The sequence below is a fragment of the Miniopterus natalensis genome, chromosome 6, assembly GCF_054644295.1.
Source record: "Miniopterus natalensis isolate mMinNat1 chromosome 6, mMinNat1.hap1, whole genome shotgun sequence".
In the NCBI taxonomy this organism is placed as follows: Eukaryota; Metazoa; Chordata; class Mammalia; order Chiroptera; family Miniopteridae; genus Miniopterus; species Miniopterus natalensis.
The window spans coordinates 51,080,284-51,100,841 of record NC_142086.1 but is presented as its reverse complement, the minus strand read 5'-3'; positions in this window follow the sequence as shown (position 1 = coordinate 51,100,841).

Below are 20,558 nucleotides of genomic sequence, written 5' to 3'. Positions count from 1 at the left end.
CTGGGGAATGCTGCAGAGCTCTTTTATATGGTGGTGCATGTGCTTCAACTACAAATAATCTGAAAAAAGAAAGAAAAAAACCTCATAAAAGGTAATGCATTCTGTCAACATGATTTACTACTGGGAGAAGGGACAGATTTGCTACCCAGTCAACAACGGGAAGAACCTAATCTATATATATCATACCTGCTCATTTCACTAAAAGCAGGCATTCCTATGCATGCCCATGCACTCAGGCCCGAACACAAGCATAAAGCAAAAGCTAGGAATGTGGAATCTTTTGGTTAGATTTCCATAATTTGTTATTTAATTTCCTGATTCCAGGAGTGATTAACCTCAAGCCTATTAATACCAAGACTGAGTGCATGCAAGGCAGGTAAAATGCCTTTCATTTGACTAATTTAGAGCCAGATGGAGGTCTTCCTGACAGCGATGCTGTTTGCAACCATGACTTCATTTTAAACAGGCAAATAGATGAGAGTTGGGAAGAGCTCAGATTTGAAATGAATGATAATGGGAACATTAATGTCTCACTATATTGGAGAAGGATGGCTTCATTTTGGTGCATCTGGCACTTTTAAAAATTAAGGCTAAATCTAATTAATTCAAAGTTGGCACATGTCCAGTCAATTACTCTCTTTGATACCTGCTTTAATTTTCATGGTTTTCTTTTTAAGTCAAAGTCTTTCAGTATATCTCCGATTCTAATTTTATGGCTCTGAAGATGTGATAATAACCTCTGGCCTTGGCATTTACTTCTTCCCCCAAGAGATATTAGATGCATCAGTTCTAACACTGACTCAGATCCAAATGCATAAACTGTAGCACATGATCATGTTCAAGAGGTGCAATGACTGAACTTGTCACTAACCCATTGCTTTAATAAATTCCCTGAATAACACCGAAACTACTTAGTATGATATTCAGGCTTGTTTTTCCTTCACAGGCTCATTTTTCACTCCATGTCCTCAGACATCTTTTTATTTAATTTATTTTCCAATTAGAGGTTGACATGCAATATTATATTAGTATCAGGTGTACAACACCGTGATTAGACATTTATATTAACTTATGAAATGATCACCCAATAAATCCAGTACCCATCTGGCAGCGTTCATGATTATTACAGTGTTACTGACAATATTCCTTATGCCGTATTCTACAACCCCGTGACTATTTTTGTAACTACCAATTTGTACTTGTTGATCCCTTCACCTTTTTCACCCAGTTACCCCTCAGCCCCCTCTCGTCTGACAACCATCAATTTGTTCTGTGTTATCTATTTGTCTTTCTCTGACTTATTTCACTGAGCATAATACCCTCTAGGTCCATCCATGTTGTGGCAAAAGGCAAGATTTCTTTCTTTTTATGCTAAGTAATATCCCATTGTAAATATGCAGCACCCCTTCTTAATCCATTTGTCTGTAGATGGAGACTTAGGTTGCTTCCATAAATTTGCTGCTGTAAATAATGCTGCAATGAACATAGGGGTGCATATGTCTTTTTGAATTGCTATTTTGGGTTTCTTTGGATAAATTCCCAGAATTGGAATTGCTGGGTAATATGGAAGTTCTACTTTAAAGTTTTTGAGGCACCTCCATACTGTCTTCTATAGTGGCTGCACCCATGCACAATCCCACTAGAAGTGCACACGGACTCCCTTTCTCACACCCTCACCAGCACTGTTGTGTGTTGATTTATTGATGATGGCCATTCTGACAGGTGTGAGGTGATAGCTCATTGTTGTTTTAATTTGCATTTCTCTGCCGATTAGTGACACTGAACATCTTTTCATATGTCTATTGGCCACTGTATGCCATCTTTGGAGGAATATTTTTTTGGGTCCTCTGCCCATTTTTTAAACTGGATTTGGGGGAGGAGGTGCTAATTCCTAAATATATCCTACACTTCCTTCGCTGGCTGAAATTTGCTGACATATTCCTGAGTACCTGGACTCCTTTATTACTCATCCATTTTATGTACACATCCTCAAGCTTCCGACAAAATGCTACCAGCTCTTTTTAGTCTTCTAGATTTCTCTCTCTCTCTCTCTTCCATTCATTACAGTTATGTGTTTGTGTGTCCGCCTTCACTATTAAATTTTAAATACTTTGAAAGAAATTATTGTCATACTCACTTTTGTCCCTATTTGTAAGTATCAGAGTGATCTGAAGAAACAAATAAATAAAAACATAGTTGATTTTTGCATAAATAATAACTAAAATTTCTGATAATCTAAAGGCAAAATAGGATGATGTTCTTAAATTTTCTATCTAGTTTTAAAGCTAAATGAGTAGAAAGAATAATTGCAACTCTTTAAGTGCCTATTTTTTCTTGAAACTAAAAATTCAAGAATAAACAATATCATTGAAACTTGATCCTAAAAGTTTATCATACTACAGTGTTTGAAAGCCTTCTGTCATTTAATATACTTTGATGCTCTCCCATTATTTATTTAATAGTTATTTAGATTAGCTTTTTCAAATATGTTTTAAAAAATTATATCAGTATGAAAAATGGCAATCAGTATCACTTGATGAACAAAGAATATACAAATGTGAAGAAATATAGTATAATTACAAGTTAAATATTAAAGAAAATGTGAAAATAAGATATAAAATATACCGATAATAAATCTAATAAATTATATGATGACATGATAAAGTTAAATATGAACCAATAATTAAGACATTTAAAAACTACAGCTCATGGTTCCTTAATTTTAAAAAAATGTTTTAAATATAAATAAGTGTTCAGGTTTTTTTAAATTTTGATATTAAACAGCACACGGAACTCTAATTCTAGTGGGGTTTGCCTTTTTAAAATAGGCAACATAATTCAGATGTTTTGTGTAATAAGTTTGAGTACTGCTGATAAGTTTGGGTACTGATGATTCATTTCTAAACAAAATGCTATGTAAGACTTATGTTCCACAAACTTGTCTCAGGAAATCTGATGCAATCTCTTGAATTTTTTTCTGTCATATTTTAGTTGATGTTAGCAAAATGTTGAAAAATAAGTTCCTTATCTATGATCATTTCCATTTTGGTAAAAAGCTTACAAAGACCTTTTATTAAATCTTTTATCTGTCTCTTCTTAATAATCAACATATTTTACTAAGTTTTTCTCATGAGTGTATAACCAAATTAATTGTTCAAATAAAAACACATTTTCATTATTGATTGTATTCAACAGATAATGAAGTTAGACTATTTGTTTCTGGATCCTGTAGTATACAAAGTAGTAATATATAGCAAGTTATTATTGTCTTTTATAGTACAATTATCCCATGCCAGATCTTATATCTCACAACAGTCCCTCACAATTATAATTTTTTGTATTTTTTCACTTTTTACAGCAAAGAAAGAAATTGGTGAAGCCAAAAGTGAATCCTAAATATACCCAACTACACAGAGCCACACTTTTAACCCAAGTTGTCTTTGCTCGCAATTGAGGAAAGGCAGAGAATGAAAATATTGACTCAGTAACAGATAGCCCAATTTTAAAGAAAATTTACAATAAACATTTTAGCTTTGCATATTAAAGAGCAATCCTTTTGGATTACTTAGTCTGTATTTCAATTTTAGAATGTAAATATTTCAATTTTGTCCATGAAGACGATATCAAGTTACATTACAATTTAAAGATTCACTTACATCTTAACTATCTCTCATAATGATTGGCAAGGAAAGCACAGATACCAGGGTCCATATACATTGAGTTCATGGTGACTCAAGTACATTTGAGTAATTACTTCCCGGATCTATTACACATTTGGGCTGTTTTATTCCAGTAAGTAAAAAAATTGAGCAATTGTATTTTCACCTCTCTCTGACCCTGTTAGTTCTCAGTAGAATTCCTAACACATAGTTAAATGAATGTATGAAAGTAGCAGGCAGAAGGAAGAAGCCAAAAGTAGAGGCTCTGGCATTCTGACAAGCCAGTAAAAGAATTTTATTTTTCCTTTAAAAAAATTTTGAATTATCTTTATTTGTCAAAATAAAGTGGAAATGTTTATTTAAATATCTTGACATTTTTAATAAACAGGGTATTTGTCTTTTTATTGTTGTTAGGATTCTTTATATTCTGAATACTACTAGTTCTTTATCAAATATATAATTTGCAAACATACATTCACATTCTCTGGATTGTATTTCATTTTTTTGAAGCACAGAAGTTTTTTTGTTTGGATAAAGTACAATTTATCTAGTTTTTCTTTTGTTTTATGTGTTTTTAGTATCATATCTAAGAAACCATTGCCTAATCCAAAATCACAAATATTTATGCCTTTTTTTTTTTTTTAGAGTCTTATAGTTTTAGCTCTAAAATGTAGGCCTTTGATCCATTTTGCATTAAGTTTTGTATGTGGTGTAAGGTGGTTGTCCAACTTTATTCTTTCACATGGAGATATTTAGTGTCCCAGCACCATTTGTTGAAAAGACCGTTCTCTCCCCCTTTGAGTGGTCTCAGCATCTTGTACAACTCAATTAATATGGTTTTACTTCTGGACTCTCAATTCTATTATATTGCTCAATCTGTCTATCTTCCTGCTTGCACCACACTCTAGATTAATGTAACTTTATAGTAAGATTTGAAATTGGCAAGTATGAGACTTTCAACTCTGCCTTTTTTCAATATTGTTTTGGGTTTTTGGATCTATTGCATTTTCATATAAATTTTCGGATCAGCTTGCTAATTTCTGTTAAAAGGGATTTTGATAGGAATTACATTCAATTTGCAGATGGGTTTTGGAAATACTGCCATATTAATATTAAGTCTTCCTATTCATGAACAAAAGATGTCTTCCTAATTAATTTATTTCAAAGCTGTTTTGTAGTGTTTGGTGAACAAGTGTTACCTTAATTTTGTTCATTTTACTCCTAAACATTTTACCTTTTTATGCTATAATAAATGAAGTTGTTTTCTTAATTTATTTTGCATTGTTTGTTCCTAAGATATGAAAATACATTTTTTTTATATATTGATCTTATATCTTGTAACCTCACTGAATTCATTTATTAACTCCCACAAGTTTTTGTTTGTTTGTTCATATGCAGATTTCTTAAGATTTTCTATATGGAAGATCATGTCATCTATAAATATAGTTTTACTTTTTCCTTTCCAATCTGGGTACTTTTTCTAACCGAATTTTTCTGTCTATAACCTCCAGTACAATGACAAAGAGAAACGGTGAGAACAGAGCTATTTGTCTTATTCCTGATCTTAAGAAAGAAAGTTTTCAGCCTTTCACCTTCTGCTGTGATATTAGTTCTGGATTTTTTGTAGATGCCCTTTACCAAGTTTAGGAAATTCCCTTCAATTCCTACTTTGTTGAGTGTTTTTGTTATAAAAGAGTGTTAGATTTTGTCAAATGCTTTTCCTCGTCTATTGAGATGATAATGTCTTGATTTTTATTCTGTTAATAGGATGTATTACATTGATTGATTTTTGAATGTTAAACAAACCTTGTATTTCTGGGATACATTTGGTCATGGTATATGATCCTTTGTATAAGTTACTAAATTCAATTTGCTAATATTTTATTGAGGATTTTTGCATCTAAATGTATAAGGGATATTGTTGATAGTTCTGTTATGTCATTTTCCAGTTTTGGTGTCAAGCTAATACTGGCCTCATACAATGAGGTGAAAAGCATTGTCTCCTCTTTTATTTTTTGAAGAGTTTCTCAAGAATTGATGTTTATTTTTTCCCCAAAGATTTGGTAAAAGTCAATAGTGATGTCATCTGGTCCTGGACTTTTCTTTGTGAGGAAATTTTTTGAAATACAAATTCAATCTTCTTATTTCTTATAGGTTTATTCCACTTTTTAATTTGGTTTTGGTAGTTTGTGTCTTTCTAGGAATTTGTCCATTTCATCTAGGTTATCTAATTGTTGGCATACAGTTGTTCAAAGTATTCTTTTATAAGCCTTTTTACTTCTGTGAGGTTAGCAGTAATGTCCCCACCCATGGAATTTTATTATATATTTTTAAAATCTAGAAATAAGAAAGTGAGATATTTTATCATATCTTTATTATGAAAAGCCATGAGACAGAGAGATTTCTGTGGCAGAATTTAGGGTAAAGTAATAGTAGTAATAACGTATACACCAAATATTGAATACCAACAAGAATTAACATCTAGAAGGAGCTTTACTCCAGTGGATGGGCATGACAGCAAGTATTTCCATGAACAAACACACCATAATGTGGGAGTATGTTTTCAAGTATTTTTGGTAATGGTTGAGAGCATGGAGGGTGCCTGAGTATAAGTGAGTAGGGGCTTTAATTCTGGTCTAGATGGGGATCTTCAACGATCACATATATGGTTCTTCACTTATAGCACATGATACAAAACAAAACACCCTTCAGAATCATAACTAAGGTTAAATTATTGAACAAGAAATAATCTGAAATATAGTTTATGGGAGCAGGAAGAGAGAAAGAACTGGATATGAAATCCAGTTCTATTAGAGAGGATGCAAAATTAATTAAATTAGCAATGTCTGTGTAAAAATAATAATAATAGCAATAATGATTATAATAATAAAAGATTCTCAAAGCCTAAAGATGTTGTAAGCAGCAGGAAACCAGACTCTTAGAAATGAGACCAGAGAAAGAAACTGTAAAGAGAAACTTGGGGCCTCAGTTTAAAGGGCAGCATCCTTGGCCAACAGGGGCTCTCAGTTATGATAAATGTCTCTAAACTCACCTTCTAACTTGAGATACCACGTTGCTGGGAGCTGTAAAGATGATATATTGCTCTATCAAGGACCAGGGCCTCCATATGCCACTATCATTTAAACAACATTTTTCTCTCCCATCTTAAAACAAACAACAAATAAATTTTATTAGACTACCCATAAAGTCTTCCCCTTATTGTCCCCAGTTTCTCCCTCTCATCAAGGCCAAATTTATTGAAATAATTTCCTGCTTCCAGTTCTTTCCCACATATTTACTTCTACCCGTTTTAATCTTGCTTTTGTCTTCCTCTTTCCCGCTCCACTAAAACAGTCCTTTTCAATAATCTCATTGCCACAAAATCCAATAAACACTCTTCAGCCCTCATTTTCCTGGATATCTTTGCAGAATCACTTGGTTGACCATGCTCTTCTCATTGAAAAACTCCCCAATTTTCTCCTAATTTGTTAGTCATTCTTTTTTCATTTCTTTTATAATTTCCTCCTCTTCTGACCTTTAAAAGATGAACTTTCTCAGGGCTTGGTTCTAGTTTCTCATTTCATATCATGTTTCAATCTTTTCTAGGAAACACATGGCTTGAATCACTGTCTACGGGCCAGTGACTCCTAAGTGATTCCCTATGTCCTCACCCTCTTCTGAGTATATAGCCGTATTTCTTACAAGCTTCCCAACCATGTCCGAAATGGAATCCCTCATTTTCACTCTAATGTTTCACTTGACTTACTACCTGAGTAAGTAACATGACCATTTACCCAGTTATTCATTCAAGAAACCCCTTTTCTCCCTTACTCCCCATTGTTTCCAACCAATTGCAAAGTTCTTTCAATTATCCTCAAATATTTTTCAAATCTTTTCATTTCTATTTTTCTTGACACCTCTCTAGACTAAAAAGCTATTACCTGTACAACTGAAATGCACATACCAGTCTGTAATGCTCCTACATAAAACCCTTCAACTCTTTTCTGTTACACTTGGGATACAGATTGAAAGCCATGCCATGGTCTATAAGGTCCTGTATTATCTGCCTGTAGCTACATCTTCAATTTTGTCCAGATTCATTTTTGTCCAGATTCATTTTTCCACAGTTTAGCCACATTGACCTTCTTTCAGTTCTTCAAAAATGTCGTTACTTTCTACCACAAGGACTTTGCACCTGCAGGGAGGCACACTCCCCTACACACACACACACACACACACACACACACTCCATCTTAAGCCTCGTTTAAAATAGTCACTTCCTCAGCAAAATCTCTTCTGATTTTTCCAAACTAGGTGGATCTGCCTGTCATAACCTCTCATTGTCCTGTCCATTTCCTGAACAGCTCATGTCCTAAATCTAAAGTTAATTGCTTATGTATGTTTTTATGCATTGTCCATCTCCATTGCACTATTAAATTCAATATGCAATGGTTTATGGTTGCCTTGTTCATAACTGTATCCCCAGCAACCAGAAGAGATCCTGGACGATAACAACTCTTGCAAAATATCTAATGGTTAAAGAAATGAAAAAATAAGTAGGGTAGAATTGTAGTTCTGTTTGTTCTTAAACATTCTTTGGCCACCTACTTTAGAAAAAAAAAAAAAAAAATGAACCCGTTCTGCCTCTTCCATATAACATTTGGATTTCCAAGCACTGAGTTTCAGTCTCTTGGGTTCCTCCTGTTATTGTCACCAATTCAAAATCCCCCTACTAGAGAAAAGAAGGTTCCTGACTATTCTAGATTCAGAAAGGGGCTTCTCAAGAAAAGTGGAAGGGCAAGTGTCTCTGAAACTAGGCATGGCTGAGATTTCTAATTCAAAGTCTTGGTGCCCAGAGGGGAAAAAAAGACAATAAAAAGCAAGGTTGGCTTTTTCCCCCCTCCTAAGTGGAGAAATCACCTGGCATTGAGCAAGTGAGGTGAAGAGGAAACCAAACATGACTTTGATTTAATAGGGAAATTAACTAATAATATGTGAACACACATTAATGTGTGTATAAGCCAGGCAATAAACTGTAGTGGTGCTTGCTGTGCTTGGGAAAGGATGTCCCTATCTGTGAGGAAGAACAGTGTTGAAGCCAAGAGATTCAGAAAAGGAAACTGGCAGGCGTCCTGCTGATTCCCTTGGGGTCTGAATCCAGGCTCCTTCCAGAGGAGCTCAGGGGCCAAAAGCATTTTTTTATGATAATCCCTATAACTTCTGTCCCTTTTCTTCTTGTGTGTGCCTTTGGATTTAGACTGCAGATTAATCTGAAAGTTTCCTCCCTTGCAAGTGTCTGACTAACAGTGTAATACATCTATGTTTGGTCATTTCCCTGACTTTTTCTTTTTAGGAACTAGTCTCTGGAGTCCTTCTGCTCTTCTCTGACCCCGGGTTCAGCTCTTCCCTTTCTCTTATCCTGACAGCTGGGTTAGACTGCACCTCACTTGGGCAGTGAAGAGAGGAGACTCCTTTCAAGAGACTATTTCTTTGTTCACACAGTTCCCCTTGACTAATTCTTCATTTAGTCTACCTGGAAACTCATTTTAAAAAATCAGAAGTCCAAGATTATATCTTCAAATGAGAATTCCTTTATCTTCTCCTTAAGGCAGAATTAATTGCTTCATCTTCCATATATTTATAGCATAATATAACTTGTGTTATTTCACTTGTTACATTATATTTGCTACTAATTAAGTCAGTCTCTGGGTCTCCCACTAAATTTGAGTTCCTGAGGACAAGAATAGTAATTTCTCATTTTTCATTGTAATATATACTTTCTAGACTGTGGTAAGAATTAATAAGAAAGTAGATGTAAAAAGTTTAGCTTAGCATAGCATCTGACATATAGTCTGTGCTTATAAATGTTGGATAAAGTGAATAATTTCCCCACCATCGATTATCCTCATTTAAATAATTTCTATTTATATAAAACTTAATTTAAAAACATTATGAATCATAATAATGCACTTAAAGAAATATTTACATTGTTTTTCAACCAAGTTAAATGTTCTTTGGCCACCTACTTTAGAAAAAAAAAAGAACATGTTCTGCTCTTCCATATAACATTTGGATTTCCAAGCCCTGAGTTTCAGTCTCTAATGTGTAAGATGTTGAGGTTTATTATATCTGAGATTCTTTTCCCTTGAATATTCTCCTGAATGCTTTCTTATAACCTACTGCCCTCTCATTGTAGCATTATACTTATTTTTAAAAAGACAATTCAAGATTCTTGTCATACATTTTTACACCCAACATAGTATCTAGCACAATAACAGATCCGCAGTAGCCTCACAAAAAATTAATTGATTTGAATTATAAAAAGGTCACTGCTTTGTTTAAATTGAAATGGTTACCCTTTTTCCTCGGTAAACTTTGTTTTTTGTTTGCTTGTCTGTTGTTTCTTTTCTTTCACTTAGAAGGGTGACTTGCTGCTTCCCCACAATATGTCATCTTTGTCTCCTTGACTGAGGTGTCTCCTCTTCTTTAGGTGGGTTCCAGCAAGTCTTGTTTTGGGTCGCCAAACATATTTAAGAATCTACATAAGCCTAAGTCAAACCAACAGGAGAATTTGTATCATTCTATCTGATGACCTGAAGACTAAAAGGAAAACAGTAAAGTTGTTCAAACATTCTTGGCTTCACATAATGCATTTTGCTTAGTTCTAGTTGAGTCACAATGCTCCCTGGCCTTCTACAAATTTTTGTTCATTCTTCACCATAATATTTTTCAAGATTTCACTGTGAGAAATCTATGTTATGAATACATTAAGTAATGGATGAAGTTAGGTATTGAAAAATTTAGGTTTATTAACTAAATTCTTGGTGATGATAATACATCTTTAGACCCTCAGGTCAAAGAGCGGTGCTTTAGGGAGAAGATGCCATTATCATAATGAGATATTTCCCCCCCTGTGACAGAAACCATTAGGCAGAATCAATATTTACGAAGCTTTTATCCTGACTTGTGTAATTTGTAACTCCTGCCCGGGTATGAATTTTTACCTCAGTTTTTCATAAGTCCATTAACTTTACAACAGGATGGACTCTGATTTTTAGTACCATTGGGAGCTTTGCTAACAGGTGTGGGGTGAGAGGAAAAGAGCCCCTGGAAGGTGGGAGATGTAAGAATAATCCATTTTGTTGGCAGCGAGGAATCATTCAACTCCAAGCATAGCTTTGGTGTGAGCCGTCTCACCAAGCACCCCTCACATCCCTTAACAGATATTCCCTCTGGGAAGGGAGAATTTAAGATGAGAATTTGTACAGTAGTACCTAGAAACGCATTCCCATTTCCTTTAAAAAAAAAAAACCTCACAGTTAATTCACAAGTACCTATTTATCCCCAAAGACATGACCATCAATGAGCTAAGTGATATAAGGGATAAAATCATTCCAGAAGCTGTGTTCCATTACGAAAAGAGCCCATTAGTAGGATTTATAATGCCCAAATTCAATCTGTGATGCACTGCTCATGAATGTCATGATGATTGGTGAGTCTTGATTTCATTGCCGCCTCCTCAAGCCAGTGCTCTTCCTGGTATTCAGGCTAATGGCATGACAAGCAGTTGCCCATGGAGTAATTACATACGTGATCTTGACCCACACCCAAGTCATTTAGGGTTACTGTTTTCTGCATAGCCAGACATAGAATTGAGTGGGGCATACTTGCTTTGGGTCCAACTTGGTAGCAGATCCTTTACTGGGGCAGAATGTATTGTAGAAGACAAACTGGGATGATAGGTTTAAAAGGAAATCTAGTAGAGTTCCCTAAAACATCTCTCATGCAATGGAAGACAGGGATTTGAAAACTAAATATGCTGACTTCTTTGACCTTCATTGGGACAACTCTGAAGTGTGTTCTTCATTGTCACTCCAAGTTCCCCAGGAGATTATGCTCCAGTTGCCCACAGTGGTAACTTGCTTAATGACAAACTCTATTGGCTAGCTTCCTTTCCCTGGCTCACTTCTACCCTCCCCATCAATCTCTTCTGGTATTTCCTCCCAAATAAGCTACTTGCACTTGAATCCTTCTCTGAAGGTGTGTGTGCTTCTGCAGAAAGCAAATTCAGACACCTTTAATACAATGAAAATATAATTCTCACAACTTGTTTATAGCCTCAAAACTCCATTGTATAGAAACTCACCAAACATAGGTATGTTTATATCACTTATACTTTCCCTTGGTTGCCCTATAAAATAAAGAAAGACTACATTGATTTAAAAACTAAAAAGCACAAGTTCAGTGATATATATTGAGCTTGCTCCCTGATTCCATCTATAAATTAGACATAATGATGATTGAACCATTTTACAATTTGTAAATAATCTATTTAGCTCAGCTTCTCTTAAGTCCATTCATGAATCATGCATATTATTAGTTGATATCTGTTCTTGTTTTACTGGCCAAAAAATTAAGTTAGAAACAAACAATAGCAACAAGATTCCATGTTAGTTTCATAAATTGCCTAAAGCACTATAGAGATATTGCTAATAGTACAGAAGACCTGTTTGAGGGTTCTTAAGCTGCTTCAGCACTAACCAGACTCCTCCGCTAAGGAGGGAACATTTTCATGCTTGAATTTGCTGTAGATTTCTCACTAATGGATTCCCTGAAAAAACTTCGGTTCACCTCTGGCAGACCTTTCTTCCCTAGTGCATGAAAGATGGGCAACTGACAGGAACGAGAGTACAACTCGCCTAATTAAATGAAAGAGGTTCACAGAAATTATGTGAAGAGAGAAATTCAAAATTCTTCGCTCCCCAGTTTAATTAGCTAATGAATGCCTGGACAGGTAGAGTCACTTTACTGATGCAGGATCTGTTCCTACCACACTATGTGAATACAGAAGCACAGACCCTGGAACCTAAGCTCACACTGAATCCTTAGCTTGACACCGAAGCCTGTCCATGATCTAGCCTCAACCTATCTCTACAGTCTTCTTGCTGAACATGTTTTCATATGCCCTCCATATCTTATCTAGTGCACAAACCTGAAGCAAAATCACATGCCCATGCTTTATTGAAGAGTACTGAAGGGTGGCAGAAGATGCCACCTCAAAATATGCCACTTTGATGTAAGGATTGTTTTGAGCTAAAGACCCTGAAAAATAGCAGGTGCAATAAGGGCTCTCTGACCTCCCCTTTTTCTTCCTGAAAGCAGTAGATCAAATCCCCAAATGGAAGGTGTGTTCCCTATACCAGGAGGAAAAAAACATTCTCATCACTGAGAGAAATATATAAAAATAAACCTCGTTAAACTAACACTTATCTTTCTAGCCACTTCTCAATCCAATTAACTACCCTACCCTAAACCCCTCTGTCTTGTCATACTTTCATAATCTACTGCTCTTTGTCCAATTCAGCATATATATAGGCCTTTAAATCTAAATCCTTCTTTGGATCTTTATTTACTTATAAGGGTAATCTGTCATGTGAAACTTATATTAAATACATTTTTTATGCTTTTCTCCTGTTAATCTGTCTATGTCCATTAAATTCTCAGTCCCAGCCCAAAACCCTAAAAGGGTTAGAGGTATAATTTTGCCTGCCCTACAGTACAAAGAAGCACAAGACAAAAAAAGAAGGCATGAAAAGAGGGAAACTAAATACAGGGTGATGTGTTTCTGTGCTGGCTATAAACTCACATGAAAATAAATTCAACTGCTGAGTCCTGTAGGATAAACCTAAACTGACTTCAAGGAATTATTGCACCTCAAAACAGCCCCTAGTGGATTAGAAGGGCAAGGGGTTCTCTTTTGCCTCCATCTCATCTCCTTCATCTTACTGGTATACCCCATGGCATGCTAACTCTCCTACTTTCAGGCTATATTATTCATGCCCCACCTCTAAGGCATCCAGCAGGGAAGCTAGAACCCCCTCAACTTCATTCAACCAATAAGCTAGTGCAGTGGTCTCTCTTTGTCATTTGTTACTTTATGTAGGGGCTGTTTAATTTGTGTTGGTGGGACAAGCAAAAATATAGGGGTCTTTATCACTAAGGGAATGGCAAAAGCTGAAAGCCCTGTGGCTTAGAAGCAAGGAAAGTGCTGGGGCCAGGGATGAAGGCAGAGCTGAGCAACATGAATATGTGCCAAGTGCAGGGAAGCTTGCGCTGCAACACAGACCTACCATAGAACATTCTCTTGTATAGGATCACGTTCGAAATGTGCAACCTCTAAGTCATTCAATTAAACTTGCAGGTTGGGGGACCTTTAATCTGCCAAGGGCCATTTGGATATTTATAATATCATTCCTGGGCCATACAAAATTATCAGCTTAAAAATTAGCCTGCTATATTTAGTCAAACATTTCATTAACTCACCCCTAAAGGGATGGTTGGAACTGCTTCTCTTTGGTGAGGCCTTGGCTGGGCCAGGCTAAATGATTTTGTGGGTGGTATGCAGCCCCCAGGCTGGATGTTCCCCACCCCTGGATTACCAGTTCCTGTAAATGTTGCCTCCAAAATTCAAAGGGGCTCACGAGCACTGTATCTCTTTTTGTCATGTAGGAGTTGCAAGAAGCAACATCATATTTATTACTTTAAAACAATCTTGGTCTTGGCATTCTTGAGATTTGGGATTGGATAATCCTTTGTTGTGAGGGGGTTTCCCCGTGAATTACAGGATGTTTAATTGCTTCCCTGGCCTCTGCTTTTCACCTATTGCCCACTTGATGCCACCCTCTTTCCCCAAGGTTTGAAAACCAGAAATGTCTCCAGACATTAGCAAATGAATCTTCCAACTGGCACCTCTTGTTGGTTCCTATTTCAAAGGACAAAAGTATCCCTGGTTGCTAACCATTGCTTTAGAGGGAATGATTCCATATGCCCCAGATTACCAGACCTTGAAAACTTTATCCCAAATCTTTGTGAAGTTTATCTCTACTTTTTGGCATATATGTGTCTTACTAGAGTATTGAGGATTCTTGTCACTTTTTGCTTACCGAACCAATCAGAATGATATCACCTATAGGGCAGACCACTGGGATATTCTGCAGAAAGTGAGAATGAGATCATCATAAGAATTACATTACAAAAGAGAGTAGAACAGTTAACACAGCCATTTAAAGGCAAACTGTATTGGATCCTCCATGCTAAAGGGATCACAGAATTGATAATAGCATATCAAATGTCAGAGGCTGGGTCCGAACGCTTCAATAAAAATAATACATCTGCTATTGGGAGTCAATTCTCAACGGGTACTCCACATTTCAGCATATCTTGTGAGTATGGGCACTGACTTCTTTTGTTCTAGACTATCTTTCAAAGGATGTTTATTTAGCAAACAGCCTTGGAAGACAGAGAAAGCATCTCCCTTCAGAGCAAATGGTGGTTTTGCTTATAGTACAGTGTAAGATAATATCTCCCATCCAGGCAAAGGACAAAATTAGGGATCCCTAAGCACCAGGTTCCTCTCCTATAACATACCTCACTGAGTATGAGAGAATCACCTGGCCCTGTGTGCATTAGCCTGTGCTGTTTGGGGCTTAGGGAACTGGTGCCAATGTTGATGCTCTGTCCACTGCTATTTCTGTGAGTAATAAACTACTTTAGTCTTTAACTCAGGAATCTTGTGTTTTCTGTCAGTGTCCATGAAACTGTGACAGGCTAACTTTTTATCTTGCAAGTGGAGTAAAATCTCAGACCCTTCACAGGTCTTGATATCTCGCAGGACATCAGTGATTGGAGTTGTAATCTTGTTAAGGTTACATTAGTCTCCCATGATCTACCAGGATCCAGCTGATTTTTACAGAGCTCAGACAGACGAACTGATTAGGAAAATGCTGGTGGTTAACTTTGCTATGTCTCCTAAACCTTTGAGGATGGCTCAAATCTCTTCCTTTCCTTTGCAGTGTGGTATTGTTTCTTATTTACCACTTTGGGGGTGGGGGAGTGCAGCTGCAGAATCTCCCAACTGGCACCTTTTGTTGGCTCCTATTTCAAAGGTCAGATAATATAAAGGTTCTGTTAATTGCTAAGTATAACCATCCTGGTTATACATTTGTTGACTATGGAAATAAACATAGTGTTAGTTTATAGTCACAGTGGGCCCACTGTGTGCAACCTCTAAGTTGCAGACTTCAATCAAAACTTCACTGACACCTGTCCTCTATAAGATCCCTCTCATCAGGGGTTTAAGGTGGCATTTCAGTTCTCCTGATAACAGTCACCGCAGATCTCATGTCTAACAGTCTTTTAAAAATCACCCAGGACAAATTATCTTGTCATATGGCTGCAAGTCCCTATGGTGAAGGTTGAAGGAAATTTATATACCTGCAGTGATCCAGGACCCCTTTCCATCAATAGCACGTAGCTCTGTGAATAGACTTAGATATGGAAACTGAAAAAGACTGTGACTTTCCATTGTGGCATCTGATGTCAGGTACACTCCTCTCTCTGCTTCCTCTCTTTCTCGTCTCTCTCTCCCTCTGCACATACATTACAACTGTCCATCTTTGTTATTCCTAGGAAAACCATGATCTATTAGCCATCACCATAGTGCTCTGATTGTTAGATCCCATGATTGTCCCGCCAGATGTTCTGCACATTAACTTTGCACTTTTCTTCATATACATTAGATAGCCTAGTTCCATAGCAGCATTCCCGCTGAGGAAGGCAGCTACTACTGAGCTTCTCAATTATGTCAATATCTTCCTCACTTGTGCATTCGTTATTGCCTTAATGAAGGTAGTATCCTTTGGATTTTAGGCTGATAGCTCTAAAGTGTTGCAAAATAAATTCATTCTCACATTTCCACTTCCCTGAACTTTCTGAAAAATTCTTCAGCAACGGAGATGTTCTGGCCTCTCCACTTCATTTACTGTAGGCCATCACCATGGCCAGCTTCAAGACACCAAATCAGCAAATTCATAAGCTTGTCCTCCCCAACTCAGATTGACTAAAACCTAATCTGGGTACAGCCCTGGAGGCAATGAGGAATGGTAGTCATGGATCCTGAGAACACCAAAGGTCATATTGCAAGTCATCAGTTTTGAGAAAGGTTATTACATGGTCTTTAGGTTAGGCTGCTGTCCTCTGGCAAGTGGAAAGAACTGGTTCTTTTGGTCATGAGATCAGGGAATTTAGGAGGTTTATACTCCCAAATATCCCCTTCCCAGGCCTCAGGGACACATTCCTTTCCTTTGTCTTAGGAGACCCATCATGTCAGCCCTTCTTTTTTGCAGCTTTTGCAAGTTTGTAATTACGAATGTTTCTATACTTGACCTCCCAATGCCCTTTCTCCCCTCTATGCTTCATTCCACTGAACCAAAGGTGAAAGAAAGCTTTGGTAATTGTGATTCCATTGCAGGCCAGACATTTTTGCCACTCCACTTAATAACAGCAGTGGGGTGAGTGGCTTTGGTTTCCAGAAAATGAGTGATCTGATACCAAACTCTTATCCTGAGGATTGGCTTTTGGGGACCAATCTTTGTATCAGTGATCTTTGCCTGGGGCTGTCAGAAAACATACTTGTGGCAAAGTTTACTGCCTGCTAACACTTTGTTGGGAGGTGTGAGAACAGGAGTAAAGAGGAAAGGAAAGTGAGGCAGAAAGAAAACAAATGCTAGGAGGTATTTTCTTGGCAGGCCACATTTTTACAGGAAGTGAAGGGTCATAGGATAAGTGTATATTTAACATTAATATTGTCAACCAGTCAAGCAATTTTCTAAAGACGGTTATAACATTTCACTCACAGTAGTAATGCATGAGTTCTAGTTTTCTTCAGTTGTTAAAAATACTTTTTTCCCCCATTGAATTACCTTGCATCTTTCAGTGCATATATTTAAGTTTCGATTAAATGTATATATGTAAGTTTTTTTTCAGGATTTTCTATTCTATTTCACTGAACTGTTTCCTTATACCAATAGTACATTATCTCGATTACTGTAATTTTATAATAAGTGTTAAAAACAGGTAGTGTAAGTCCACCAAATTAGTTCTTTTTCAAAATTGTTTCGACTGTTCTAATCATTTGCATTTCTATATTAGAATCTATTTCTGTTAAAAACCCTGTTGGAATTTTAGATGGAATTGCATTGCATCTATTGTTCAAAGTTGAGAGAACTGGCCTCTTAAACATATTAATTCTTCCAGTCCATGAATACAGAATAATTCTTCACATTAGATCATCTTCAGTTCCTACAAGCAACATTTTGCAGTGTTCAGACTAGAAGCCTTGCATATATTTGTTAAACTTATTGCTAAGAATTGTCTATATTTTGATGTTATAATAGATTTTAAAAAATTTTGTTCTCTAATTGTTATTAGTATATAGAAGTACAATTGATTTTTGAATATTAACCTTGTACTCTGTGCTTTAGCTAAATTTATTATTTCTAATAGTTGTCTTGCAGATTTCTTTGGGTTTTCTATTTAGACAATCATATCGTATATAAATAAAATTTACTTCTTTTTTAGTTAAAGTACATTTTACTTTCTTCCCTTCTTACTGCACTGTTGAACATTGCACAGTAAGATGCTGAATAAAATTTGGGAGAATTTCTATCCTTTACTGTTCCCAGACTTAGAGGAAACAGTGCAATATTTCACCAAGCTGTATATTTTTCATAGATAACTTTTATTAGATTGAGGAAGATTCCTTCTATTTCTGGTATGCTGAGAGTTTTGTTTTTTTAACTTATGAATTGGTGTTTCATTTTGTCAAAATTGTCTTTGATAATATCTGTTGAGAAGATCAACAGATATTTAATTGAATGTTTAATTGAATTACATTGACTGATTTTTTAATATTAAGCCAATTTTGCATTCCTAGGAGTAAACTGAATTAGTGTTTATATGCTATTCTATTTGTATATTTCTAGATTTGCTTTACTAATATAGTGTTGAGGACTTTTACATCTGTCTTCATAAGGGATATTGGTCTTATATGGCTCTATTCATATAATACCTCTGTCAGGTTTTGCTATGCTGGACACATAATATGAATTGGGTCACGTTCCCTCCTCCTAACTTAATCTAGTCTTTTATATTACCTTATAGAAATGTAATTTCACTTATCCACTCATTACTTTGTGCTTTTATTGTCATGAATTTTACTTCTACATACTTTAGAAACACTTCCTTTATATATATACATATATATATATATTTGAGCTAAACAAAAAATTGCCTTTTAGGGAAATAAAGAGAAAAGATAAAATAAGCCAGTTTTTGATAACTTCTTTTCACATTTAGATCTTTCTTTCCTTTAAATCCAAAATTCCATTTGTTATCTTTTCCGTCAGCCTTGAACCACCTTTTTTTTTTTTTTTTTTAATCTATTGTAGGTATGGTGGTTATAAATTTTATGAGATTTCATTTATCTAAAAATATATATACTTTTTTTTCCTTAAACATATCTTTATTGATTTCAGAGAAAGGAAGGGAGAGGGAGAGAGAGAAACATCAATGAGGAGAGAGTCATTGATCGGCTACCGCCTGCACGCCCCCGACTGGGGATCGGGCCGCAACCCAGGCACGTGCCCTGACCCGGAATGGAACCCCGATCGCCTGGATCCTAGGTCAATGCTCAACTGCCCAGCCACGCCTGGCTGGGCTGAAAATATATTTATTTTATTTTATTTTGAAGGACAATTTTGTTACATATTGAATACTGTTATAAAAGGTATTTTTTCTTGTTATTACTTTAAAGTTGTCATTTTATTATTTTCTGGCCTATGATCTGATTAGAAGTCAGTCATATGTTACTTTCTGCAATGGCCCCCAAGGTATGATTCCAAAATAATGTCTGTGTTTGCATGATTTTTTTTATGGACCATATAGTCAGAGCCCATAAAAGGATAAGGTATTGGGACTTTATCAAGTTTTCAGAGCAGGTTTTATGACTTTTTTGTACCTACTTGCTGATAAATGCATGTATATATATAAATTTGGTTTCAAACGTACTTTCTTTATAACCTGGTTGGGAATTTTTGGGTGGAGTTGCTAGCCTGTAAATATCTTCAGTAATTGGCAGATACCACTATCCAAAAAACTCCCCAAACTGAATTTTCATTGGCTTAGGTCACTTTTTGACAATGTGGCCAGTGGTATAGAATCATCTTGGGAGATAAATGAGATAAGCAGTAATACAAAAAAATAAAAAATATATATATTTCAAGGTCGGTAGGGTCATACCTATTACATGGTAACAATTAGCCAGTAAGAGGAGGGCTGAGAATTCACCTCTGAATTTGGCAACGTGGTCATTGTTAATGCCAATAAAAATAGCTTTTATGGACTAGGAGGGTGGGGGTGGGACAAAAAGTATGATTGGAATGGGTTTAAGGAAGGATAGGAGATAGACATGTAAATAGGTGAGTATGTCTTACGATTTTATGGAGATTATAAGAAATTAGGGGAATTTTTAAGGAAAACAAAGCAGTGACCCTTTGGCATATCTTGTGATATCAGGCAGAGTCTGAACAGAAAATAGAAACCACACTCAGTATGATTTAACTGAAAAGAATACAATGAAGGGACTATTTAGAGAGGTATGAGTACCATTAAGGGAACCAGGGAGACTGAGAAACCATTACCATTTTAGGCCCAAAAGGGCACCGGAAGGAATGGTATTAGACACCCATGAGAGCTGGAGCCACAGAAAAGAAGCCTCTAGACAAGCCTTGTAGTCAAAGAAACACTGTATGGCCAAATTGTTGGCCTAGCATCAGGGGGAGGGGAGTGTAATGCATATGTTGATATCTCTCCTCTCCCTTGTTTTGATCTGCCAGTGCTTTGCTTGGTGGAACTCAACAGGAAGCTACAAGGCAAGGAGGCCCTGGTCATGCTTTCATAAATATGAGCCTCCCAGGGCTGGGCACGACAGAAAGTGGAGACAATGGATTTGGGAAGGGAAACGAAAAATACAATATTCTCTATGACCACAAGAAGTTTAAA